Source organism: Myotis myotis, unplaced genomic scaffold (genome assembly GCF_014108235.1).
Source record: "Myotis myotis isolate mMyoMyo1 unplaced genomic scaffold, mMyoMyo1.p scaffold_m19_p_11, whole genome shotgun sequence".
NCBI lineage: Eukaryota > Metazoa > Chordata > Mammalia > Chiroptera > Vespertilionidae > Myotis > Myotis myotis.
In genome coordinates this window covers 53,802,444-53,830,104 of record NW_023416315.1, presented here as the reverse complement: position 1 = coordinate 53,830,104, position 27,661 = coordinate 53,802,444, and the positions used below count along the sequence as shown (strand labels likewise).

General features: G+C 47.5%; 2 long non-coding RNA genes across 3 annotated transcripts in view; one reads left to right on the top strand and one right to left on the bottom strand.

The window, feature by feature from the left end:
* Positions 1–1,918: 1,918 nt before the first annotated feature.
* The window catches only part of LOC118666347, a 28,879-nt gene continuing 3,136 nt past the window's right edge, over positions 1,919–27,661 (bottom strand). The window contains exons 2-3 of one of the 2 annotated variants that reach the window (XR_004970942.1): positions 6,689–7,035; positions 1,919–2,532 (exon numbers count right to left, since the gene is read on the bottom strand). This is a non-coding gene — a long non-coding RNA (uncharacterized LOC118666347). Of the gene's footprint in view, positions 2,533–6,688; positions 7,051–27,661 lie in introns of both variants that reach the window. The other variant, XR_004970943.1, reaches the window with a different exon arrangement.
* Positions 14,987–16,928, top strand: LOC118666348. Its single transcript, XR_004970944.1, has 2 exons — positions 14,987–15,086; positions 16,764–16,928. It is a non-coding gene; the product is annotated as an uncharacterized LOC118666348 (long non-coding RNA).

Genomic DNA, 27,661 nt, shown 5'->3' with positions numbered 1-27,661 from the left:
TATATCCTTGTATTATTGTGACAAAATTGCTAAATTTTTTTTAAGCTGATGGAATTTGATTGATTGGAAGAGAGAAAAACCACACCAAAATTCATCGTGGGTCTTCCCAAGAAAGCTTCAAAGAAGCTTCAAGTCAACACATGTTCAGAAAATGGGACAATCACCAGGACAACTTATTAAAGAGCCTGTGAACCACACGGAGCAGGTGGACCCCCGCCTCTCTCCTCCCCAGACCCCCGCCTCTCTCCTCCCCAGACCCCTGCCTCTCTCCTCCCCAGACCCCCGCCTCTCTCCTCCCCAGAAGCAGAACTGCTGGGAGCAGTGACCTTGCCCCAGGCCAATAGTTGTCCAACTACTGGGCGAGCTTTCAGGCATGTTAAAACCCACATTGCCGAGCCCTACCCCAGAGTCTCAGAGAATCTGCATGTCTATCAGGTTCCCAGGTGATGCTGATGTTGCTGGTCCGGGAGGCACTGAGAACCACTCATCAAGGCTGAAGCCAGAACTGCTCTCTGCAGGAAATGAGCAACACACCTAAGGAGGGCTCTGAGTGAGGGTGCTGAAGGCTGAGAGAAACGCGGCAGGGCTCCAGGTAACGCAGGCCTACACACAGATGCCAGGAAGAAGACGGAAGAGAAGAAGGAGGAAAAGACAAGGACAGAAATACACCAAGCTGCTGTCCTCCCAGAATAAAGCCCTCTCACTTTAATCATTGAGAAGCTCCCCAATCTGCCTGCGCCCACATGCCTGACCCGGAGAATGCTGCTAAACACTCCTTCCCCAGTCACCTAAAGCCACAACCCAGGCTCCCATTCAGGGAAGAGCTGTCGACAAACTACAGCAGAAGCTCAAACCAGCTACTTACTGATAGACAGGACATATATTAGAAATGTGAAGGGACAGAGGCATGTGAGGAAAATCAACAGCATAAAAGGACTAAAATGAAAAACAAACACAAAAAGGAACAACTCACAGTGGAAGTGTAGTTCAGGCACATAAGAGAAATACAAATTTTTCTTAATTTTAATGAGTAGCCTCAGGAAAACTTGAGTGAAATTTTCAAGAAAACCAAGCTACTAGGGAAAAGGAGCCTTCATAGCTTCTTTCTTCCTTCCTTCCTTCCTTCCTTCCTTCCTTCCTTCCTTCCTTCCTTCCTTCCTTCCTTCCTTTCCTTCTTTCTTTTCTTTCTTTCTTTCTTTCTTTCTTTCTTTCTTTCTTTCTTTCTTTCTTTCTTTCTTTCTTTCTTTCTTTCAAATATATCTTTATTGATTTCAGAGAGGAAGGAAGTGGGAGAGATAGAAACATCAATGATGAGAGAGAATCATTGATCGGCTGCCTCCAGCACGCCCCTCTCCCCCCCCCTCCCCCGCCCCAAGGGATCAAGCCCACAACATGGGCATGTGCCCTTAACTGGAATCAAACCTGGGACCCTTCAGACTGCAGGCCAACGCTCTATCCAGTAAGCCAAACCAGCTAGGGCCATAGCTTCTTTAATAGGTCCTCACAGAGTCTGAGGAACCTAAAAAATATGACAGCCAAAGTAAAAAAAAAACAACAAAAAAAAAACACGTGAATGAGTGGAATAATGAATGAACAAAGCTAAAGGCCAAATTAGTGATCTGGAAGATAAACCTAAGGACAGCTTCCAGAACATTATGCAAAAAGACAAGGAGATAAAAGATATGTGAGGGAAATTGAGACATAGAAGATAAAGGAAGTTCAATATCCATAAAATTCAAGTGCCACAAAGAAAGAAAATAGAAAAGGGAAACAAATCAGATAAACAATAGAGGAAAAATTACCTAAGCTTAAGAATGAAATGAATGATTTCAGAGTGAAAAGGCCCACTGAATATCAAAGGAGAGCAATGTAATAAGACCCACAGCTAGGTGCGCATTGGTAAAAATCCAGAACAAAATTCAGATAAAAATATAATGTTTATGTAAATTGAAAGTTTACAGAAAGAGAGCATGTTGCCTACCAAGGAATAAGAATTCGTTGAGCTTCAGAATTATCAGCATTGCTAGATGCTTGAGTGTCTTTTAAGATGGACCAGCTTCATAATTTGCAGGGCTCGGTGAAAATGAAAGTGTGGGAATTCATGATCAAAATGATTCAGAATTTCAAGATGATGACAGCAGAACCTTAAACAGGCCCTTCTAAGCATGGGGTCTCTTGTTTTCTTCCATTTCCTTTGTTTCCAGGTCATTCTCATGCCACTTTCTTTCTTGGAGGGCACAAGTCTCATGCCAATGAAGGAAGCCCTGAGTCAAGTTCTGAGAAGCAGAGACCTTGAAACCTAACATTCTTTACTCAGCCAAACTGTCAATTAAGTAAAAGGGCAAACAGAGATGTTTGGAGCTTGTAAGAATTCAGGGGAAAAATGTAATTGACATCTACCCTACACGAGAGAAAGTATTTGAGTAAATTTAAAATAAAATAAAAAATAAAAACAGAACTTCCAGAAAAATGAACCAGGACTCCAAGAAATAAAGTGATTTGAAAAGCCAGACAGTGTTAGCTGAGAATGACCTAAAGTAAAGGGAGATAAGAAAATAGGAGATATATTAGATATTGATGCTTAAGTGAGTTTTCTTTAAGCTTCAAAGATTTAATGGCATTGGATTACATTCCTTCTCTAAAAAGCCAATCACTGTTGGTTCACAGGTGAATAATATTTAAATAATTATCATATCAGAATGGATTTTTAAATGATTTTTATTCTTAGACTCCATCTGCAATTGAAACACGGAAAACTATATATAATAATGTTATGGAACAGAATGTGACTATCATAAACCTTGACAATGTAAAAAAAAAAAAGTCTAATAAAGAAATGAGAGGCAGATGAGTAAAGAAAAAAGAGAGTATGCCATTTTCTTGTCTATCAGAGCAGAGAGTCAATAGCATCTGCCTGAATTTGATAAATACAGAAATGAAGGCTTACTGTTTTACTTGCAGTTATAAACTATACCGCAAAGGAACTAAAATAAGATATCTAATAATCCTGGTTGGGAAAAGCAGGCAGCATTACAGATATACTAACATCCTTATTCTCCTATCATTGATAAATCAAGAAACAAAGGTATAAGCAAATTATTTTGGGTTCTATGACAGAGAATCTTGCAATAGGGACTTCTGGGAAGTGGAACTGAGGGAGCAATTTGGGACGGAGTGTGACATTTATTTTATTTGTATTTATTTTACATATTTTATATTTATTGTGTTATTTTTATTTTATACTTTTCTGTATTGCCTAATTTTATGTTCATTAATTATGTCTATAATTAAAAATCAGTTGAGCAAGATGGCAACAAGAGAGACAGGGATCGTAGGAGCTAGTATGCTCCATGAACTTGAATTTCTTTCTGATTTCCTGGTTACTAGACTGGTAGACTAAGAAAACTCATTTCTGCTAGGTCCCAAACTCTATTCTAAGAATTGGGGGTGTGGCCGCAACCTTTAAAAAGAAAAATAAACTAAAAAACTGTCCTCATGAAACTTGCATCCTAGTGTAGGGCAGTGGTCGGCAAACTCATTAGTCAACAGAGCCAAATAGCAAAGGTACAACGATTGAAATTTCTTTTGAGAGCCAAATTTTTTAAACTTAAACTATATAAGTAGGTACATTGTTATTAACTTAATTAGGGTACTCCTAAGCTGGCCTTTGCTAAAAACGTTCTCAATCTGAGGGGTCGACCTCAGCGAACATACCCCCACTTCTTCTAACGCCACTTCTTCAAAATAGACTCGCCCAGGCCGAAAACCGACTTCTGCGCATGGGCCACGAAGTTTCAATCGCATTGTACATGCACGTCCGCCCAAGAGCCAGCCGCATGTGGCTTGTGAGCCGCGGTTTGCCGACCACTATCCTAGGGCATAAGTTCTAGAGCAGTGGTTCTCAACCTTTGGGTCGCGACCCCTTTGGGGGTAGAATGATCCTTTCACAGGGGTCACCTAAGACCATCAGAAAACACATATATAATTACACATTGTTTTTGTGATTAATCACTATGCTTTAATTATGTTCAATTTGTAACAATGAAAATACATCCTGCATATCAGATATTTACATTACGATTCAAAACAGTAGCAAAATTACAGTTATGAAGTAGCAACGAAAATAATTTTATGGTTGGGGGTCACCACAACATGAGGAACTGTATTAAAGGGTCGCGGCATTAGGAAGGTTGAGAACCACTGTTCTAGAGAAACTTTCATTAGGGAAAAGTCAAGGGCTGCCTGGACATGGGGAATGAGGCATGGCAGTCTTAGATTGGGGGTCAGGTTTGGCCTCACTGATAAACTTCCTAAAGGCATGAAAGGGATAAGAGTGGTCATGTGGTTACCTGGGGGGAAATACTCCAGACAGAACAGCCAGTGCAAAGGCCCTGGGGCAGGAGTTACCCAGGAAGTTCTAGGAACAACAAGGAGGCCAGAGTGGCTGGAGTGGAGGAAGCAAAAGGCAGTGCTGTAGGGAATGATAGGAGAGACATAAGAGGGTAGGGGCAGAACACACAGGCCTAACTGGCTCTTTGAAGGGTTTTATTTTTTCTTCTGAACAAGATGGCAAGAGAAAACCCTGAGACATAGAAGAGCACAGTGCTTCTGAAACGAATATGTACTTGCATATCTGGGGACCACATGAGAATGCGGATTCTGATTCATAGGCTTGAGGTGGGCACTGAGATGCTCCCGCTTTTACAAGCTCCCTGGTGATAAATTGCTGCTGGTCTGAGGACCACACTGTGAGTAGCGAGGGTCGCTCACCAAGCAGGAATAATAAGCCTCATAGACAGCTTTTGGTACAGAGGGACAAGCTGCTCTGAAAAATCTCTGAGCACTGGAAAACTGACTCATATGGTTGGATATGCCATGAGGAGCTGAGGTACTCAGGCCAACAACCACTTGAGTGAGCTTGGAAAAGAACCAAGCCTCCTTATCAAGCCAAATCAGACCCCTTGATTGCAGCCTGTGAGAGACCTTGAGCCAGAAGACCCAGCTAAACTGCACCCAGAGTCTAGACCGAGACACTGTGAAATAATCAGTGTTTGCGTTTGTAACTGCTACATTTTAGAGTAATTTGTCACACAGCAATAGGTAACTGATACACCATGAAAATTTCCTTTTAAATATATGAGGCATTTCTAATTCTCTATACTGCATTATCAAGCATATTCCTAACAGCAAGCACTTCATTTTCACGACGCATCGATGACAACCAAATCTTCTGTATAGAAATTTACATACCTGATGACTGAAAGAATTTTCCACAGACCAGCTTTGGGCTCTATACATTTTTTTGTTTCTTTGTTAATCCTCAGGATATTTTTTCCATAGCTTTTTTTCACAAATAGTGGAAGGGAGGGAAGGAAGAAGGAAAGGAGAGAGAGAGAGAGAGACATCGACTGGTTGCATGTGCCCTGACTGGGGCTGAGGATCGAACCTGTAACCAGGACTCAACCCCACAACCCTTTGGTGCTCAGGCTGACCTCTATCCATTTAGCCACACTGGCTAGGGCTGGCTCTATACACTTAAAAACCTAGTCCCTTCTCCCTTACTCAGATATTTCATATCAAATTCCTAACTCTAGCCCTGCTCCTTCATGTCCTAAAACATGGTGAATGAACAAGGGGGCAGGAGGAGTTTCCCTGGGATGCAGCGGTTTGATGGAGTTGGTTCATCTTGGCTCACAAGAACTGATTGTTAGCTTTCCAGGAGTTTTGAGAGGCAGTTGTTAAACATAGACATTATTTATTAAGAATTACATAATATAAACTTACAAGTAAATAAATAATACTAAAAACACAAATAATAAATACTCGAAACCCATCATTTCCCAATGATTTCCACCACAATTTGCCATTTCTCTGCTCTTGGGATTATTTATATCTACTGTGTTTATATGATGCAAATAGTATAAAATGGTGTATAGTTTTCCCAGCTCCGTAGGCAGTGATGTCACACTGACAGCTTGAAATAGGCTTCGGTGGAGTATTTACTCCACAGAAATCTGCAAACGCTACCAATCCAGTCGCTAAATAGCTAGCCATAGCATAAATATACACAGGTCTGACCACAACCTTTATAAATAGGTCCCCAAAAGCCAAACCAAATGAAACCCCAACTTAATTTTCTGTTAACTGGAGGCCAGCATGCCTGTGGCTACTCCTGCATCCCTCAGCAGAGGGAGAGTGTAATGCAAAGGAAGTCACAGGGAAAGAGACAGCAGTGTTAACCAATTGCATGTAAAATATCTTTTGCAAATTTTTAGCAAACAAAATCACCTGAACATCTTGCTAGGGCCCCACTCGACATTGGAAGAAGCTCCAGCAAGTCAGGGGTCCTGAAACTTAAGCTTCATTAGCTTCATTAGTCCACCTTTGCTCTAGAACTTTCTGGGTATTTCCATAGCCCCTCAACAGCTGCAGGCTAGGGAACCTGGGGTGGGGACAGTGAGGGCACTTGCATCTGACGTGTTTCTCCTGTCCTCTGTGCCAGTGCTACTCGGGTGGGCTCTCCATACACACACCCAAGGACTTCACACTTTCCTGTCTTCCTACCTGAAAGCAACTGCCCGTGTGGCTTGTCCTTCTTATTCTTAGGTGCCAATCTGTATCATTCTGCTGCAGCTGCCACAACCAAGTACCATAGGCCGGGAGTCTTTAACAACAGAAATTTACTCACACTTCTGGAGGCTAGATGTCCAAGATCAAGGTGTTGGCAGGTTTGGTTTCTTCTGAGGCCTCTTTTCTTGGCCTGGAGACGACGGCCCTCTCTCGGCCTCTTCCTGCCCCTCTGCGCACAGGTGCCCTGGGTGTCAATCTGCGTGTTTAAATGTCCTCTTCTTGTAAGGACAGGTTGGGTTAGAGCCTAACCCCGAAGACCCTGATATAACTGAGTCATCTCTTTAGAGACCTCATCTCCAAATACAGTCACATTCTGAGGCACGGGGGTTAGGGCTTCAGCAGACACTGCCCTTCCTGAAGACACCAAGCTGCAGCCTCTTGTCCCGGCATCGACAGTCAACAAAACTGCTGAGGAAGGACCTCAATTACCAAAATGGAAAATACCGCAGTAAGTATTCTATCTTTTCTTATTTATTTTATTTTTCAACTACAGTTGGCATTCAATATTATTTTATATTAAGTTCAGGTATATAGCATATTGTTCAGAAAATTGTATAATTTACAAAGTCTTACCCCCACCCCCATGAATCTAGTACCCAGCTGGCTCCGTACATAGTTATTGGCTGTATTCCCTATGCTGAACTTGACATCCCCGTGACTATAGCAGTAAATATTTTATTTACTTATTTATTTATTTATTTATTTATTTATTTATTTATTTATTTTTATTTCAGAGAGGAAGGGAGAGGGAGAGAGAGACAGAAACACCAATAATGAGAGAGAATCATTGATTGGCTGCCTCCTGCACAACTGCCACTGGGAATCAATCCTGAAATCCGGGCATGTGCCCTGACTGTGAATCAAACTGTGACCTCCTGGTTCATAGGTCGACATTCAACCACTGAGCCACTCCAGTTGGGCAATAACAGTAAATATTTTTAAAACTACCATCCTGTAACAGAATGATCCAGTAGACATTCATAGAGAATAGGGATCAGAATGATGGCTTCAGGGAGGCAGGTTTTAGCTTGGTATGAAAGTACGTACTGTACAGAAGCTATACTGCTTGGTACCCAAAGGCCCTCCATCACCAGAACCCAGCTGTCAGAGAGAGGTGCCCAAGCAGAAGCTGAAAAACTAGTCTGAGGGTGTTCACACACCAGAAAAGGTATGGAACTAAATGATTTTCAAGACTCTACTAACCTCACAATCTCCAATTTTTTCACAACCAGATGACAATCACGCCACTATTTAGCAAATCTTCTATTTTAAAAATGTAGAGCAAGTTACAATTCAAAACATACTTCATAACTTTGAGCTATTGCTAACTAATTTTCCTTTAAAATTTTATCTGGAAAAGTTCTGAAATGGTTGAGAGGCAAAACAAAAACAAAAATTCCCCAAGCTCCAAGATTTGAAATTCAAAAAATAATGTTCCAGATCTTAGCATGAAATAATCCAAAACAGGGAATATAATTTTCACATCTCTCGGAAAAATACTGAGTCATATTGCCCACCCACAGCTTACAAAAATAACAGAAATCCAATGATTCAAGCAAGATACACTCTGCCATTGTCTGCAGCGAACATTTGAGTCATTCAGGAAAATGAGGAGCGCTCTTGTCAGCGACAAAAGTTTAAATTACATGTCCCCAGGAGACTTTTACAATGAGGCCTTCTTCCCAGCCCCAAACATACCTTTCCCTCACATCCTAGAATACCTTCAGGTCAGAAACTGCCATGAGAACAAGTAGGCGGACAGAGCACGGCCACAAGTTCAGGGACCAAGGATTAGGACCCAAGGAACAAGGCCAAGCAGCCTGGGACCAAGAGCAGGAAATGCTTCCGGGAAACCCTCATGACTCACAGGGCGGAAGGAGGCCACACTTGTTCACCCTCTGAGTTCCCTGCATCTCCCAGACTTTCTCTCCTTTCTGGACTCAGAAGCAGCAGGCGAGCCCTTCACCGGTGATTATACAACCCTGGCCCTCCCTCCTCTGGCCAACCCTGTCTGTGCCTCACCCCACTTCTTTGCTTGCGCAGCCTTCTCTCCAGCTCCCCATTAACCCCTTGCTTCCCTGTATGCTGCCTAGCCGTGTCTGATGGCAGTAACTGCTCAAGGAATGTCTGATGTGGAGAAAATGACAACAAAACCAGAAGCAATTCTAAACAAGTTGCCTCCCACACATGCTCCAACTAGGGGCATCGAACCTGCAACAGGTTTGTGCCCTTGACTGGGAATAGTGGTTAGAGTGCAAGCCAACACTCTAACCACTGAGCCACTGCTCTCGCCCACTTTCTGGTTTGCAGATGGATGCCTTATTGCTGTGTCCTCACATGGCAGAGAGAGAAATCGTCTAGTGCAGTGGTCGGCAAACTCATTAGTCAACAGAGCCAAATATCAACAGTACTTCTTCAAAATAGACTCGCCCAGGCCGAAAACAGACTTCTGTGCATGGGCCACGAAGTTTCAATCGCACTGTACGTGCGCCCGCACGTGGTATTTTGTGGAAGAGCCACACTCAAGGGGCCAAAAAGCCGCATGTGGCTTGAGAGCCGCAGTTTGCCGACATCGGGTCTAGTGTCTCTTCTTTTGAGGCACTAATCCCATCATGGGGGTCCACCCTCATGAGTTAATCACCTTCCAAAGCCCCTCCTCCAAACACCATCACATCGGGGATTAGGGCTTCAACATATGAATTAGGGGGGACACAAACATTCAGTCCAAAGCAAATGTTTTCATAGAAACATCTAGAAATATCTGGGTATTCTGGCCTACCCAGGCTGACATAAAATTAACTATGATAGTCTCCCTAAACTCACATCAGCTCCCTCAACTCAGACACCACTGGGCTCATCTGGGTCTCGCCCCCCTCCCCCCAACCCCCCTGCTCACTGCAGATTGAAACTCTCTCCAGGTAGTCATCTGGGGGGACTTCATGGTATCCCTCCCTTGTTTATATTCTTTCAGATATCACTGTCTTGTATTGCATGTTGTACAATGTCTGAAAACTGTACTTACCGGTATACATTTTGCCTGGTTTTAGGTGCGAAGATAATCCTGCTCCTTGGGCAGAAATCTATCTCTACACCATGCTATAAAGAGTGCTTTGTTCATAAGTAATTGATTGCGTTATAAAAGAGTATTTTTATTTTCTGGTTTTAAAATTAATCTGCTTATCACAGAAAATGTTTTAACTAAGAAAAATACAAAGAAAAAACCAGTTCACACCTTGGGCTGTATAATTATCCTCTCTCATGAATATATTATTCTCTTTCTGAATACATTTGTATTTTTATTATTATTACTATTAGTATTAACTCAGTAAACACGTTTGAATGCATACCAGCGAATTGGTGCTAAAGAGTCAAGGACCACACACAGACTCTCAGAGAATCCATCCCCTTTACTCCTAAGAGAGCAGCCAGCCGCTGCTGGGCAGGGAGGTGCGGCTGCTTACCAAGGCCTTCTTCAGGAGGCCGCTGGAGGAGTCTGCACAAGCAGAGTCTGAATACAGGGCCCAAACCCCATCAGCTTTTGTTTGTTTGTTTGTTTGTTTGTTTGTTTGTTTGTTTTTTGTTAATCCTTGCCTGACAATATTTTTCCACTGATTTATTTTTTATTTTTTTAGAAAGAGTGAAAGGGAAGGGAAAGACAGAGAGAAAAAAACATCGATGTGAGGGAGATACATCAATTGGCTGCCTCCTGCACACGCCTCCACCGGGGCTGGGAATCGAGCCTGAACCGAGGAACGTGCTCTTGACTGGAATCGAACCCAGAACCCTCAGTCCACAGGCCGATGCTCTATCCACTGAGCCAAAATGGCGAAGGCACGATCAGCTTTTGAGGTGTGAGTTGCCCTAAGTTGGCAGGCACCAAAGTTCTCTTTCCAGAACAAAAATTACTCCCATCCAGGGAAAGAAGGGAGAGAGGGCTAGTGAGTCTAGTCTGAAATAACTGATGGGAGGTGGGGAGACCAAACCTGAGAGGTCACAGGTGCTCAGCCCTCTGAGGCGACACCCCACTACACCATGTGGAGGAAGGGACATCCCAAGTCTTTTGACTTCGTGGATAAAATGCCCTTCCCTCCCTCCTCCTGGTGCCCTGCTCACAGACAGCAGACCATGAGCGCTGCTTGGAATGGTGAGTGGAATGTATGAACACGATAATAGCAGGGCTCTGAGAAGCAAACCTTGTTTCTGGAAAGCTCTGCCTCTCTGTGATGGTTTCACCTCAGCCAGCATTTTGTTGGCTCTGCCCACAGGATCCGGGTGTTCTGCACTCGCTCCCAGGAGCAGGGTCCAATGGATTGGCTCACGAATGCAGAGGTTTTCATCACCCTTTCAGTTTTCAATGTCTGACCCTCAACCTTTGTTCAGGGAACCAGGCTGGTGTCCTTTGACTCCTGCCTTGACCTCTGACCTCTCAATTGCTTTTGGTGGCTGTCTGGGAGTATTGGGGGGTTGGAGACTGGGGGAGGAAGGACGTTCAAGAGTCTACCAAGCAAAAATAGAAGAAATTCCCTTTTGATGAGAATCCAAAAGAAACCTTAAAATATATAGCAACAGGAGAGAGAGAGAGAGAGAGAGAGAGAGAGAGAGAGAGAGAGAGAGAGATCCTATTTTTCCTACATTAAACACTGGTGACTCTGAGGCTGAAGATAGCCAAGTGTCATAACACATAAGCTCAGCCAAACACAGGCAAGCATCTTCTACGGCAATAATATCTCAGTCCCCATTGACAGAGTTTAAGCAAGCGCCCCTTTCCCCTCTTTTTCATCTCGGTCATGGAAGGTAGGCAGGATGCTATGGTAGCTGAGAGCACAGGTGCCAAGAGTTACACACCAGAGTTTGCATCCTGGCCCTACCACCTAACACCATGAGCAAGACCGCCGTGCACAAGGTGGGGCTGAGTTTCTTAGCACCAGCCTCAGGAAACGGTGATGACGATTCAGTGAGGTCAGAGGTAAAGGGAAGGTCCCTGGTACTTAGTCAATCTCACTAAATCTGAGCTATTATTATTCTATTTTCCAGAACTTTCTCCTCGCATGCTCCTTTAATGATTTCGTTTTATTTTAAACAAATTATGAGGGTAGAGTGGTAGATTGTTACGAAAAGTTGAAGACATGGTAAAGCCAACTTTTCTAGAAAATAAATGAATGGGGAAACTTGAGGGAATGAGAAATATATTCAATGGAAAAGATGCGTAAGTGCCCTTTAAAAGAATGAAATCACTTTGATGTTAGGGAACATTAAATTGTACTACGTGCAACTTTCTCGTGGAATTTTTATATAATAACTCTAAGAGCAGAGCTCCCCCAAGCATTACCTATAAATCTATCAGTTCACTTTAAGGTTACATGTTTTGAATTCTTGTTGTGAATGGTGCTACAAGATGCTGAAGGAATCCAAGCTGTCAGTTTTTGCCTCTTATGAGAACAGACAAAATCTAAGAAGTGGGGCAGAAAGTCAGCCTTAGAGTAAAACAAAGAAAGTCATTATGTTCCCTGCACTCAGTGAGCGCCTCCGTGTCAGAAAGATACAGAAGCCCTGGTTTCCAGAAGAGGAGCCGAGAATAAAACCAGCCAGGTTCGCAGAGAACATCTTTTTTCCAGCGCTCTTGCCAGGCTTGTCTTGTGTGCTGCCACTAACACAAATCTCTGCTTTCTTATGTGACCTTTTTTCATCACCTTCAAGGATTTTGGAAGAATCAAGTTTTGTCCAAGCTAGAATAAATTGCCCTACCTTTCCCATGCTAGGTTCTTTCTGGAACAAATATATGTAATTTGTTTGTTCACTCAACAGTATTGACTAACTGCTTCCGATGAGGCAGGCACTGTGCTCAGGGACGTAAAAACACTCGTGGCCTATGAACTTGAGGATTCACAGGCGGGAGAGAGACTTGGAAAGAAGTAAAAGTACTAACGAGCTGCAGGAGCTGTGCCTGCCGTTTGGGAGGAGAACTCTGGGACAGTGCCGATCAGAAGGAGAGGAAGCTAAGTCTCCCCATTAGTGAAAGGGTTAGGAAATCTTTCGGGGTGGGGCCACGTTCGATTCGTTTCAGATGCACTTTCCAGACAAACCTTTTCCTTTTCCGCAGGGTTTGGGAGCCTCTGAGGTCGCCAGAGCCCACGACTTGCAAAGGCCTCGGGGAAACATGGTGGGATATTTTCAGTCTCAGAGTGAGCTGATGTCATCAGTGTATCACTTAGAAATGACTGGCAGAGAGGCTCAGCCTGCCCCTTCATGGCCCCCTCACTGTGTGCCTGGCGGTGAGTTATGCTGGCTCCTTCAGGGAGTTCCCCAAGTTGAACGCCGTGGTCATGCTTACCAAGGACAACCATCCTCACATCTAGAAGCCCTTTGGGCACCTCACATCAAACTTTAAAGAACTTCTTTGCTTTTTGTAAACTCTCTGAGCACATTATCAGGGGACCCCTACGAAGATTCACTATAGAATTTCAGTGTCATTTCTCCCCCAGACATTCTATTCTTTGTATCTCTTCCTTTTTTAAAAAAAATATTTTATTGATTTTTTACAGAGAGGAAGGGAGAGGGATAAAGAGTTAGAAACATCGATGAAAGAGAAACATCTATCAGCTGCCTTCTGCACACCCCCAACTGGGGATGTGCCCGCAACCAAGGTACATGGAATAGAACCTGGGACCTTTCAGATCGCAGGCCGACACTCTAGCCACAGAGCCAAACCGGTCAGGGCTGTATCTCTTCTTGAAGATGGCACCTACTCAAGTGGCTTTTATAGGGATGACAAAAGGTCACAGCTGAGAGATGAGTTAGTATAAGGAAGGGTGTGAGGGGAGCAGGAGTCCAGGTGGAAGGGAGGTGAGCAGACAGGCAGGGGTCAAGGTCAAAGGAGACAGCAAGCTATGAACCTCAGAGCCGGCTGCTGGGGGCACAGAGCAAGGAGCCAGTGTGAGCCAGGGTGGGGACAGGCAGTCGGGCCCCGTCAATGCCCTCCTCCCTGTGTACACCAGGTCCTGATGCCAGGGCCCTCCTCTGACTTCTAGAAGCATATCTCATCTGTACCAGCTTTCCAGATGGAGGGACTGAGGGATGAATAGGTGTCTCGGTCCCCAGGCAAACAGACCGAGACAGACCCCCGCACACAGGAAGTTCACTGGGAATCCCAGGTTCAATCGCTGATGGGGCGTGAAGGGAGCAGCTCAGGCAGAGCCAGAGGCTGAGCGGTGTTGTGGCCACAACAAAGGCCTCAGCAACCCCGTGGGGAGCTCAGGAGCTGGGACTGCCCTTCAGAGTAAAAAGGGAGGCCCTACCCTGACACTGACCAGTTACTGGGTGTGGGCTTTCCCGGGGGAAAGAAGGTGACCTGGAGCAAGGAAGGTAAATTCCGGAAAAGAGACTCAGCTTGGAGCCGTCAGCCACCGTCCCAGCAGCTCCCACAGAAGGCACTTCTGAGGGGTGTGATGACATGACCCATGAGCAGCCATTGCCTGTACTTGTCATTCTGTCTCTGCACTGGATGGCAGTCACTGCCCTGTGGGGAGACTCGTCCTTCCCTAAGTGTCCCCCACCGGGCCTTGCCTGTTACGGAACTCCAGGCAGGATAACCGATCGCAACGACCATACCTACCCGTCAAGTCCCTGCTACCGGGACACCAGCCACAATAAATGGGCCTGCAGAGGACTGTCGTCTTGGCTTGGGGTCCCCCCTCTTCCTAGAGCACTGAGGGTCATTGGTGCCTCTCAGAACCTCAACTCCTGCTGATCCAGAAACATAAGCACAGTGGGGCTCAGAGTGCATCGCCTGGGAACGTAGTGGAAATGCCCATTCTAGGGCCCCGGCCCGGAACTGCAGAATCGGAAACTGCAGGGGTGAGGCCCTGCGACGCGTGTGGGGGCAGGGCACAGCCTGTGACACGTGTCGCTGCCAGGGAAGGACAAGAACAGCAAGGACAGGGTATCAAGGGCCAGTGTGTCCATCTGAGGACAAAGGGAGTCCACCCTGGCCCAGGGCACAGGGAAGAAGCCAGGCAGGCCCTGGCACAGGCCTGATGCCACCTGAGATGAAGCATAACAAAGTTGTAAGAGCTCTTTGTTGGCATCCTGCCTACTGTTCTGTCGGTTCTAACTTAGGTCCCTGGGCTGGTTTTCATTTCCTCCTGGCAGCTAAAGGGTGGGGCGCTGGGTGCTACTTCCTTGGCTGAGAAGAAACAACAGCTTCTGCCCAAGCCACACCCTCTGTGTGTGTGGGGGGGGGGGGGGGACGGGGCTGCCGCTGCAGAGGGCGGGGCTGGCTGGGGTGCTCTGCCCCCCCCCCCCATGTTCTGGTTCACTCTGACAGCACCACCCAGCCTTGCGAGAGAATAGTAGTGGCTCCCTCAGAGCTGGTTTCATTTCTGCAACTGCTCACACAGCTGGTTTATACTGAAACCTGTGCACGCTCCGGACACGGAAGACGGAGCCCTATGTGACAGGTGCGGTGAGCGCAGTTAGCGAGCACGTTCACTCACCTGACAGGGCTATGTTCTGTGCTAGGGACTCTGAGCGCAGGGAGGGCTGCGAGGAACCCCAGGAGGAGGCGGGAAGGAAGGACAGGCCTGGGGGCCAGGAGAAGGGGTGAGGCGAGGGGGTGGGGCATGAACATGCAGGACCAGAGGCAGGGTGGAGGCAGGGAGACCAGAGAGAAAACCATCCCCACTGGAGCAGAGGGCGCTGCAAACTGGGCTGCCATGGCCCAGGCAGCCTGGGCGCCTCCTCCACGGGCTGCCAGGCAACAGACAGGATGCCCAGTTCATCTGGAATTTAATTTTTAGTATAAGTATGGCCCAAATATTTCAATCCCTTTTGTTCTAAAATAGTATCCCTTGTTTATCAGAAACTCAAATTGAACTGAGCATCTTGCATTTTTATCTGCTAAGTCAGGCACACCTACTCCCCAGGTGTGGAAGTTAGAGTTTATAGTCCCTCACTTGCTCCTCAATAGTATCTTATGAGGTATTTCTACCATCGCCATCATGCCCATTTTACAGGTGAGAAAACTGAGTCATAGGGCTGACCACAGCCACATGACTAGTGAGTCTGTTTCCATAGCCTGTGAACACCTCACCTCCAGGGTACCTGACAGAGTTTGCAGTCCGTCAGACCTCGATTCACAGTCTGGCTCTGCCACTGACTAGGAAATGGCCTAGTAACCATGACCTTTGGTAAGTCATTTAACCTCTCAGACCTCAGTTTTCTCACAACAATTCCTGCCTTACAGTGTTTTATGAGAATTAAGTGAGGAAATTGAGCAAGTGGGAAGTACCCAATAAATAGTACTTTGATGAATATGGTGATGATGGTGGTGGTGGTAATGGGGAGCCTTGAAACTCCTTAAGAGGAGCCACATATGATATTACAGAAAATGAGGAACCATGGGCAGGCGCCTTGTCATGCTTGCCTCCCGCCTATACCTGGCCTGCCCAGGTCTCTAACTGATCTCCCTGCTCTCTACCTATAGGCCCTGAGTTCCCCCCACCCCCCACCCCCCAACTATGTCACAGGCTTCGTGCCCAGAACTCCCAGGTGCCTGAGTCCAGAGGCCCTTGTTGCTGGTGGCAGGGCCTCACTGCCTGCACATGTAGCTCACGTTCCTGACCATAAGCAGCCCAGGCCTCCCTGGCTGGCAGCCCCTCCAGTCACTGCCCAGATGTGTGTGCCTCCTTCCCAGGTCTTGCTGCATCAGGCAGAAAATCCAACAGGCAGAGCCTTTTAGGCCCATCTGCAACCACGTATGACAATAGGTTTCCCTCCCTGTTATACAACTCAGCCTAATTCCGACCGGTGGCACGCATGCTCCGAAGTCCTTGACTCTACATATCTAGCGAGTAAGATAAGACAGAAAATGACTGGTGATTTGGTTCAGTTGCAGTCATTTCCTGCCTCCTCAGGACAAGTTGGGTCTAGAGATTCGTTCCTGGCCCCTCAGCTTCCACGAAAGGCCCCTCCCTGGTCTGCTTAGCAACAGGCATTCCGACCAGCTGCCTCACCTTCTCCACCTGCATTAGGTGTCCCAGGTGCTGGGATCCAGCCTTCGGCAGTATCTCAGCCCGGGACCGTGACTGTTTGCATGCTTACCCTTTGCTATGTTTTACTCTCCGTGCATCACATAGGTTTCAGTTGTAGGAAATACACTAAAAATGTCATGGCCAGGTGTCTGGCTGGAACTCTCTCTGAGGCTGAAACAGCTGTGACCCTGTCCTCCAGGTCGCCCTCCGACTCCAGCTCCCAGTCTGACCTCTGCGACCCTCGCTCCCCGTCGGACACAGCAGAGAAAGTGAGAAGATTCCTGCTCTCCTGGGGCCAATAATATTTTTGACCCAGATGCCAACCATGTGGTCATTCCCAGTCCCTATTTAACTCACTTTTTCAAAAAAATAAAAAATATTTTTATTGAATTTATTGGGATTACATTGGTTCATAAAATGGTATAGGTTTCAAATGTGCAATTCCCTAATACATCACCTAATGTTGTATTGAGTGCTCACCACCCAAAGTCTAGCCTCCCTTTGCCCTTTTGACTTGCAGAACCAATGGCCCCTGGCGCCGACTGCTCACCGGGCTCTGGTCCTGTGCTCTCCTGTCTACACTGACACCCATCTCTGGTCTCCTCGGTTCCCGTGCCCCTCACCTACATGGCCAATGTGAGAGTCTAGCCTTCCTCAGACCTTCCCAGCTCTGTGCTGAGTCTTTCCCCAAGACTCTCAGCCACCGACCCTGCCACACTGGCAATATCCGGCCGGCGGCCGGCCATCTGGCCCTCATAAACCATCCCGGCTCCATGCTGAGCTGCACCACAGACTGGCTCTTGGTTCCCTAGGAAACTGTAGGCTGCACTGGCTGCTAAGTCAATGGAGGGTTTCGGCCATGTGGCTGGCTGGCCACCGGGGCAGAAGCCTTGCTGATGCTGATTGTTTTCTTACCTGGCACTTCCCCTTCCCGAGCTCTGGAGCCCAACCCTATCTGAGTCACCTGGGCCTGGAAACCTGTTCCTCTGTAGTCATTTGTACCTTGGAAACCCAGTTCTTCTGGGTCATGGGCACCTTGGCCATCTGATGAGTACCCTGCCTTAATTAAGGCTTTGGACTCTGCAATGTTTCATCTTGTTCCTAGTGTTCCTCCTGGATGTCCTAGCCCACGAGAACTGGCCACCCTGTCCCTACAGCCCACGTCTCTGAGTCACAGAGTCTCGGTTATTTTCCCGAGATCAACAAAACCCTGCAGCTATGTCAGCATCCTGTTCCCACCCCCCCCCCCACGCCCACCCCCACCAATCCATTCACAAGTGTTTATGGAGCTTGTTGTGTCCTAGAGCCAGATAATGTGCTAATTCAGGTTTCCCAACCAGGAATGGGTAAGGCCCGGTTCCAGGACTAGAGGAGTCACAGTCCAGTGGAAGTTGTCGAAGTAGATCTAATCCATTGCAACAGTGCGAACAGTGTCACAGGAGGGTTGGGGCAAGTCCAAGGTCCTGGGGAGCACCTGGGTAGGGCATGCCATGCCCAGGAGTGCAGGGAATGTCTTCTACAGCACATGATATGGAGTCTAAGCTGAATTCTGAATGGCAGCAAGAGCTGGTGAATGGGTGTGAGCAGGGGGTGGCATTCCAGATCTCATGCCCAAGGGGAGAGCAGCTCAAACTGGAAACTAAAAACACCCACATGACCCAGGCAGCTGGAGAGGTCAACAGGGCCTGACCTTGAAGAAGGAGTTGGTTGGTGTCCTGAGGCGGGTGGAAAGCTCACTCTGCCATCACAATGGAGAATGAGTTAGAGGGAAGGCCAGGTCCTGGGCAGGAAGAGGTGACTATGGCAGGATTCCAAGCATACAAAGGTAATGGCCTGAACCAAGGGAGTTGTAGAAAATATTGGGAACATAAGATCAATGGGACTTCGTGGCTGATTGTGCATGTGGTGTGAAGGGAAAGGGGAGTTGAGAATGACACCCAGGAGTCCAGGATGATAAAGGATGGGAGCGAGGTGATGCTACGAACTGTCATCAGGGGACAGAGGAGGAAGGGCAGGCTCATGGGGGTGAAGGAATGGGAGACAAGGACCTGGAAGAGGAGCGGTGCTGAGGTTAAGGTGGCTACGGGACGTCCTGCGAGGGAGCTGTGTCTCCAGGAGTCGTCTTGGCCAAAGACGGAGGACTGAGAGTAACCGAAGCCATGAACACTTTCAGGGAGAGCAGAAGGCTGACTATGGAGCCTGAGAAAACATCAGCATTTAGAGACAGACTGAAATTGACACAGTCCAAAGTATCTCCCCGACATGATACCTATTTCTTAATTATGACCAAAATGCAACTTTACCAGGACAAAACCTGGCCGACAACAGCTTCACCAAGCGATCCAAATGAACACTGCAGGTAAGGGGTCACCTGGACACCATGTGCCTCCTGACACGATGCACTGAGAGGGACACAGCATCACCCAGGAATGTTCCTGCCCACAATGCACCCTCTGAGGCTAATCACGAGGGAGCATCAGCCAAACCACACTGACGGGCAGTCTATAACATCATGGGCCTGTGCCTTTAAAGCGTCAAGGTCATGAAAGGCAAAGAAGGGCTAAGAAACTGCTCTGGGTGAAAGGATACTAAGGAACAAGCATAATAACTAAAGAATTAAATGTGTCATCTCAGATTAGATCCTGGACCAGGAAAAATATAAAAGCCTTTTTTATTCCTTTGCTACCATTACTTTGTGACAATTAGCAACATTGAACATAAAGGTTATGAATGCACAATAGGAGCCGCCAGGGGCCGTGTTCCAGACCAATGGAATGAAGCCAATACTTCAATAAAGCGTAATACTTTTCCTGGTGAAGGGTCTTGCTTTCAATTTGTAAAAAACTCAACCCCCTGCAAAGAGCAATAAAGCGGAGCACAATAAAGCGAGGTCTGCCTGCACCGTGTCAGCATCGTCCTAATTTTGATCTAGTTTTCATCATCGTACTATGTAAGAAAATGCCTTTTTTAGGAAACACTAATTATTTTATTTATTTATTTTTGTTGTTAATCCTCACCTGAGGATATTTTTCCATTGATTTTTTTTTTGTTTTGTTTTGTTTTGAGACAGAGAGGGGAAGGGAAAGGGAAAGAGAGAGAAAGAAAGAGAAACATCAATGTGAGAGAGACACACCAATTGGTCGCCTCCCACACGTGTCCCAACTGGGGCTGGAGATCAAACCTGCAAACCAGGTACTTGCTCTTGGCCAGGAATCAAACCTGCAACCCTTCGAAGTGCAGACCCATGCTCTAACCACTTAGCAACACTGGCCAGGGCTATGAAATGCTAATTTAAAGGAGAATTATGTCTAGACTTCACTGGTTCTGGAATAAAGTAAGTCAGATAGGTGGATGATGGGTAGATAAAGACAAAGCAAATACGATAAAATGTTGACATTGGGGAATCTGCATGCAGGGGTAGTAGAATTCTTTTTAGCATCCTTTCCAACTTTTCTGGAAGTCTGATATTGTTTTGAGGCATATATTACACAGAGTTAAAGCTGACTTGCTAGTTGTTCCTCTAAGAATTCCAACTTCCACCGGTCCCCTTCCCCTCCCCTTCGCAATCTAACGATGCCTTCGAGTAGCATTCTTTTTCTAAATTGTGGTTTAAAAAAACATACAACATTAACCTTATCCTAATCACTTTAAAAGTGTATAATTCAGTAGTGGTAAGTATATTTACGTTGTTGTGCAACAGAGCTCTATAAATCTGAAGCTGTTTTAAAATAAAAGTTTGTTTAAAAGAAAGATAGAAGAGGAGGAGACGGAAAGAAGAGGCACGGGGGTGGCAGGAAAATCTGGAGACTGTGATGTGATGACGGCCCAGGGCAGTCGGGCAGTCGTCTGGGGGTGGAGGGGTCAACAGGCCACATCATGAAGGGAGAGACAAGACAAGTCTGCCACACCCCGCAGACTCTAATAACAGTAGCTTTAACAAGAATTGGTTTCACCCAGTGCCACTGGATGAGTGGGGCCCTTGGAAATCAGAGAGAGCTGGGCAGCCCCCCAGGAGTGGGGCTGAGACGGCCGAAGGAATGGGGATGGGAGCAGTTTGGGAGGAAAAGAAACAGCAGGAGTTGAAAGACGTACACATACCCGTATTCTCTCTGAGGTGGGACGGGTCCTCGGAAATAGTGAGGAACACACTGCACGTCACGTGTTGCTTAGACCTACACGCTGAACTCTCCTCTGTTAGAGTGAAGGCTGACCTCAGGAAGCCAAAGGAACGAGGGAGGTTCAGGCCACAGATTTGGTGGAGAGATTTGGCACAAACCGGCTCACAGGGAGCCAGCAGGGCATAGATGGGGAGAAAAGCCAGGCAGCTGTGTAGACAACGAGGCCAAGGTTCTTGTCTGTAAAGGAGGAAGGACATAGTGGAAATGAAGGTAAGGAGGCAATTCCAGCAAAGAGAGAGAAAACAATGGAGATTTAGGGGAGAAAGTGAATGATGGCGGTGGGATTCGGTTGACCTTGCACGCACACCATAAAGCACACCAAGCCCATGGAACAGGGCTCTGCCCAGGCCCCGCTCGGGGAAGTGCCCAGAGTCCCAACACCATCATTTTTATCCTGAGCCTTGGGAATCCTTAACCTCTAGGTGGTGTGGGACCCTCTGAAGAGCGCATGACATTGAGGTAGACTAACATGTCCTCAGAGCCCACTAAGCTTCACATACTTGATTACATTTAATTCTCACAGCAGCCCTCAGAGTGGGCCTTATCATCCCCATTTTACAGATGAGCAAACTGAGGCTCAGAGAGACCGAGTAACAAACAGCAAATCGCAGAGCAAGGAAACAAGCTGGATCTTATTCTGAAGTTCATTTTCTCTTCACTCCAGCCCTGAGGACATATATTCTAGTATCCTTGAGTCTAGAAAATTATGTCTGAGTAGCTACAAAATCACAAAAGTATGACCAAGCCTTTTTTCTGACACCTCCCTGGATTTTCAGAATTATAGAAACGTGTCCCTCTGTCTCCTGAACCACAGAACCCTGAGCCTACATAACCTGTCCTATTTGCTTCTCTCAGAAACTTTCCACCATCGCTCCTGAAGTTTCTCCCCTGGCCATGGAGCACCGAGGTACGTAACAAACCAGATAAAAAGGATCAGATCTGGCTTGGGTCCTCTCCCGTCTCAGCTCGAGTTGTTCCTGTTGACTTCCGCGGTGCCTCCAGGTACGTCATGGAACACAGCTGAGCAGCCATATAGGTCTGACTTTGTGTTTTTTTAATGAAGATACTGAAGCTCACAGAAGTAAAGGGACCTGCCTAGGGTCACAGAGAGTTGAGTGAATTACTGTTTATGTCACAGCTATTAAATGCAGCTTTCTCTGACAGAGGCTGCTAGCTGCCTGCCCACTCAACAGCAACGTTACTTCTCCCCCTGGGTAACAGAACCCCAAGTTTATTCAGAGTAGCTCCACACCGTGCTGAAGGACTCATTTTCCCAGCCTCCCTTTAACGTGGTCTGGCCATTAAGTTCTAGCCAACAAACTGTAAGCAAAAGTATCGTATAGTCCTTCCAGCAAGTCTCTTCCAAAGAAGGTATAGCCCTTCTCCCTTTCCCCTGTCCAGCTGCTTGGAAGTCAGATGTGATGGCTGGAGCTCCAGCAGTCAGTTTGCACCAGGAGGTGGAGCCCACATAGTTGAGAAGGGCAGACAGAGTGCTGGGAAGAGCCTGTCCCTGATGACAGTGAAGCTGACATAATAAAACTGTACTGTGTACCTGAGAAGCAATTTAATATATCTTCTTGGAGCTGTATTGTTGCTTAAGCTAAATTTAAACTCATTGATGAAATCAGGGGCAGGTTCAACTGTTTTCTCTATGCCCTAGGGACCATTCCCAACTGTTTAGTCTGGAATGCATATCCGGGGCCTGAGAAGGCACGACCAGCAACTTTCCATTCCTTCTCAAAGCCACCGTGTGCTGTGTTTCCCAAGGCCGAAGGCCAGGCTAATAGCACCACTCAGTCCTTGGAGGACCAGGTCATCCAGGCTCCTGGAGGTTTGGTCAGTCTCCATTCCGGGCTCTGTTTCCAGAACTCCCGGAGCCCAACCACTTCTGGTGCCTTTGCGCCTCTGTTTACACTTAACCTCAGAAAACCCCTGAGGTTGTGTGATTGTGAACTCCAAGCAGGGGTCACGGAAAATCACAAGAAGCCGGGAGAGACTACTGACCCTTTTTCAAGAAACTCAGTAAAGATGCACTTAGTAGCCGTGAGTCAGGCAAAGCAAATTGGTAAATGCAAAGAGATTAGAATCCAACGGTGATTACAAACAGTGAGAATGGGACTCTCGAGACTTCAGGAAAGTTTCCCATTAAAGCAACGGATTCAATCTTGCCTGGAGAGACCAGAATAGAGGAAATTTCCACCCACTTCCCAGCCAGGAGGAGCACGTTAGGGAAGGCAGCCCCGAACGGATAAGCAGCCCCTCAGTCTCTCAACCCCCGGGGCTGAGAGCGAGGCAAGGTTGCATCTGTCAGCAAGAAGACACACAGCAGCTCTCGGTCCCTCTCCCAGCGGTCAGGGGAGCTGGCTGGGGTGCGAGAGAGAGTCCTCCTGCATTGGGCCCCATATTCACGCAGCTGAGGCAAAACAAAGTTTACTCCCTGACAAGGGTGAATTAACCATGACACATGCAACCATCTCAATGACAACGGTTGCAAAAGAGGGTACCTGGCTGTGGAGATTAGCCACATTGGAGGGGTTTTGCAGGCTGGCGAGAGGCACCCTCACCCATGACGCTGAGCGATGCGTGGTGTGCAGAGGCAACACTGGGGACGCTCTGGAGAGAACGCTGCTTCCTGGCGCTGTCAGCACGATGGGGAGATCCCGCTGGTGATGGTGGGTATGGGTATGGGACATTATGCCTCACAAGCTCTTTCTGCTCCACCTGTTGCTGTGGCAACGGGGTGCCTGGGGGTGTCATCTACAACATCTGGCCTCAGCTGCACCCTGTATTGCTTGCTGTCTGCCCCGGTTTTCTCTGCTGTCAGGTGTGAAATTGGGAGCCTGCAGGAACCCACTCATGTGGGACAACTTCTTTTCATACTTGAAAACAGTTCTCCTGGCTTTTCTCCTACCTAAATGCTTTCTGATCCTCCACCTGCTTCCTAAATGACTTGGTTTCCAAGTCTTTCATCAGCCCCAGGGTTCGTCATTCATCCAACAAATAACTACTGTGCGCCTGCAATGTGCCAGGTGGTGTAGGGCAGGGGGGATGTGATGTTGTAAAGGACAGACTTGATCTGTCTTAGTGAAGCTTATTTCAGTCTAGGGAGCGCTCTAGCTTCTTCTTGTTCCTCTTAAAATGTGAACGAGGTTATACACACGGAACAAAATAAATACTTCATACCTAGGAGCTGCATGATGGGCTGTTACACAACCTGTGACCTCCGCTGGCTTCAGTTTCCCATTCAGCGGGAGTCGGAAAGCACCAGCCCAGGGGTCTATTCCATCTCTGTCCCTGAAGGACAGAGCCTTGTTGAGGTTTTGATTCTCCATCCACAAATTAGGGATCAAAATGCCCTGCCCGTCTCCATGAACCATCCTGAAGAAAACATGCAGCCGGGGTAGAAATAAGATCCCTGTCCGATTGTTACTCTAAATCTCAATGGTCCTGAGGACCCAGATGAATACAGGCCCCTGGCCCCACCCCTGCAAAGTCTCCTGGTCTCTCGGGGAGTCCTCACAAGGGTTCCCGCAATAGTCCCGGTCATTACCGTGTCCTGCCCTGGCGTGTCTGGCTGAGGTCCACAGCACCCAGACCCCAGGAGGAGCCCTGGCCACCATTGCTGATGGACGGTGCCTGTGGTGATGATGCCAGGCTCTGGGCCGGGGTCTGCTTCCCTGCGCTCGAGCCCCCATGCCCCGCATGACCCAGCAGCACAGATTCTGTGCTCAGGTGGACAAAATGCACCTGCCACCTTGCCCACCCCACATCTTCTGTAAGCAACTTTCAGCAAATCTCAAAAAAAACAACTAAACAAAACCCACAACCCTCAACCAAAAGAAACAACAGGTCCAGATGGCATGGCTCAGTGATTGAGCGTAGACCTAAGAACCAGGAGGTCACAGTTTGATTCCCGGTCAGGGCACATGCCAGGGTTGTGGGCTCGATCCCCAGTGCGGGGTGTGCAGGAGGCAGCCGATCAATGATTCTCTCTCATCATTGATGTTTCTATCTCTCGCTCCCTCTCCCTTTCTCTCTGAAATCAATAAAGATATATTTAAAAAGAAACACCAGTTTCCACAGGAGTGAGTTTGGAAATCGCTGGCTCTCCAGTCATTCCCAGCTGGAGACAATGCCCTTCCTCCATTCAGATCTGGCTCAGCCGATGGGTGAGTAACATGCTCAAACCAGACCTGTCCCCCTCTGCACTCAGTGAGATGGACAGTGGCTGGCCGGCTTCCCCTGGAGCAACCAGAGTGCGCCTGCCTGTCCTGGGGGCCTTCATGAAACAAAGAGACTTTGCCCCCAAGGTGAAAACCAGAAAACTAGCCAATTTTAAAAGACAGCTTCTCCTGCATGCCGGGGCCTGGGCTGCTCTGCAGTCTGAGCCACCTGTGCACCCTAAGCAGGAGGCAGCGGGCCGCGCCTAGGGAAGAATGAAGGGCCCGCTGGAACACAGCGGACAGTGGTGCAGCAGGGATGCTGGAGCATCTGGGCAGCATACAGGTTCAGGGGAATCAGACCACTGAAGACAAGCTGTTATCAGCTGCAGGGGGGAAAGGGTGTCGGAGAGCGGGCTGTGGCCTGGAGCACCTCAGGGGCCCACAGCGTTTGTCTAGTCCTAATACTGTGACTACTAGTCAGACATGCCGTGGCATAGGGACATGGCGGAGGAGCCGAACTCCTCAGCTACCATGGCTGGAGGTCAAGAGGCAATGGCCAAAATGGAAAAATCCAGAAATAGTCATATAAGCGTGTTATTTAGAAACATGAAGGTTAATATAGAGATAAGAGGAGTTTCCTCTGGGGAGAGTCCAGGGGGCAAAGGCTGAGGGTGACTGTTGTTTTTTCATGACAATTTTTATATATTTACTAGATGCCCGTGCATGAAATTTGTGCACAAGTAGGGTCCCTAGGCCTGATCAGGGCCCTTTGGCTGCCAGCCGGGGCCTTCCTTCATTCTGCGCCACCCCCTGGTGGTCAGCACATGTCATAGCAAGCGATCGAATTCCCAGTCTCCTGGCCAAACTCCCAAGGGGACACTTTGCATATTAGACTTTTATATATATAGATTCCATTTCACATTTTAAACTATGTACACTTAGCATTGAGAGAGAGAGAAAGAGAAAGAGAGAGAGAGAGAGAGAGAGAGAGAGAGAGAAATTGTTTTACGTGAAACAGATCCTCTCAGCTTCCACAATGCAAGGTTTCAAAAATCTTAGGGCAGCATCGCAGCCCGGGCACCCATCAGCTATGTGGCCACGTGCATTATTTTGTCATGACAGAGCACCACAAACTGAGCAGCTTGCCCAACAGAGACTTGTGCCTCCCAGGCTGGAGGCCAGTCTGAGATCAAGGTGTGGGCATGTTGGTTCCTCCTGGGGACGGTGGGGCCAATCTGCGCAGGCCTCTTGCTGAGCTTCTGGTGGTTTGCCGGTGGCCTTCCCTGGTTTGCAGACACACCACCCCCATCTCTGCCTTTGTGTTCACATGGGTTCTTTCTATGTACTTGGCTGAGCCCAAATGTCTCCTTTTTGGGACACCAGTCATTATGGATTAGGGTCCCCTTACTCCAGGGCCACCTCATTCTAACTTAGCTCATTACACCTGCAAATCAACCTCATTTCCAAATAAGGCCACCTTCTGAGCTATTGGGGGCTAGGACCTCAACATGTGAATTACAGGGGGCCACAATGCCACCCATAACACTGTGTTAAAACTGTGGGGTGCTGTTACACTTTTAAACAAACTGGCCGCCCTGCAGGTCCAACTTCTTAGTGTGGATGCCACCCTGTGATACTCGGACAATTCATGACACCTTCCACCCTCTGCTCTTGACGCACTTCAGCAAAGACTCCATCTCTCTTCATTTCTCCCGAGCACCCACTCTCGCTCCCGCCCCCCAATGTGTCACTTGCCCCAATTCCTCTCACAGATCCCTGCTTGGCCACCTGATCTTTATATATTCTCCCCGCCACCCCCTCTGATTAAGCCAACTGCTTTTCCAAAGTGTCTTCTCTTCAATACACTCAGACCAATTACTTCCCCCAACAACAACAATACAACAAAAGCAAAACCCTCCTTCCACTGCCAGGTGGCTGAGTTACACGCCGTGAGCAGGGTCCTGACCAGGCTACTTACTAGTTGGGTAACGTTGGGCGACTTAACCTCCCCCGGCTGTTTTCTTACCTACGCAGTGAGGATAATTACAGCAACCTCCTTCACAGGGTTAAATGGCAGAACACTTGTGAAGCCCCTAGCATGGTGCCCAGAACACAGTACGTACTCAATAAATACCATTCGCTATTATCTCTATCATCACCATGTGTGACTCCCTATACCTCCTTCCATCTTTTCATGTTAAGAGCAAAGCCTGGCTGTGTTTGACCTCCCACCAGCCTTTGACTAGAGAGAGGCCCCCGTTGGGGCTTCACTGTGACCTCAGTCATCTGTGCTGTGGCTCCTGCCCCTCTCCGTCCTGTTGGGCGGCCCAGCCTAACTGCTGCCCTGAGCTCCCCGGGGCACCTGTCTCTAGCCCTGCCTCACACGGTTCCGTAGCTCTCTTCACTTAGCGGGGCCTTCAGGAAGACACTCCCACTCCAACAGTAGCACTCTTAGAACACTTTTTAAAAAGCAAATAATTTCATAAATAATGTTGATTTGCTCTGTGAAATTTTAAAAACCAAGTCAAGTTACCTTCTCCATGTCACTAAAACACACACACACACACTCCATTCCCTTCTAAGCTCATAGACATCAAAGCACCCAGCTGAGGTCTGAATAGCATGATCTTGATAACCATAATGGTCTCCAGTTGGGAAGGAG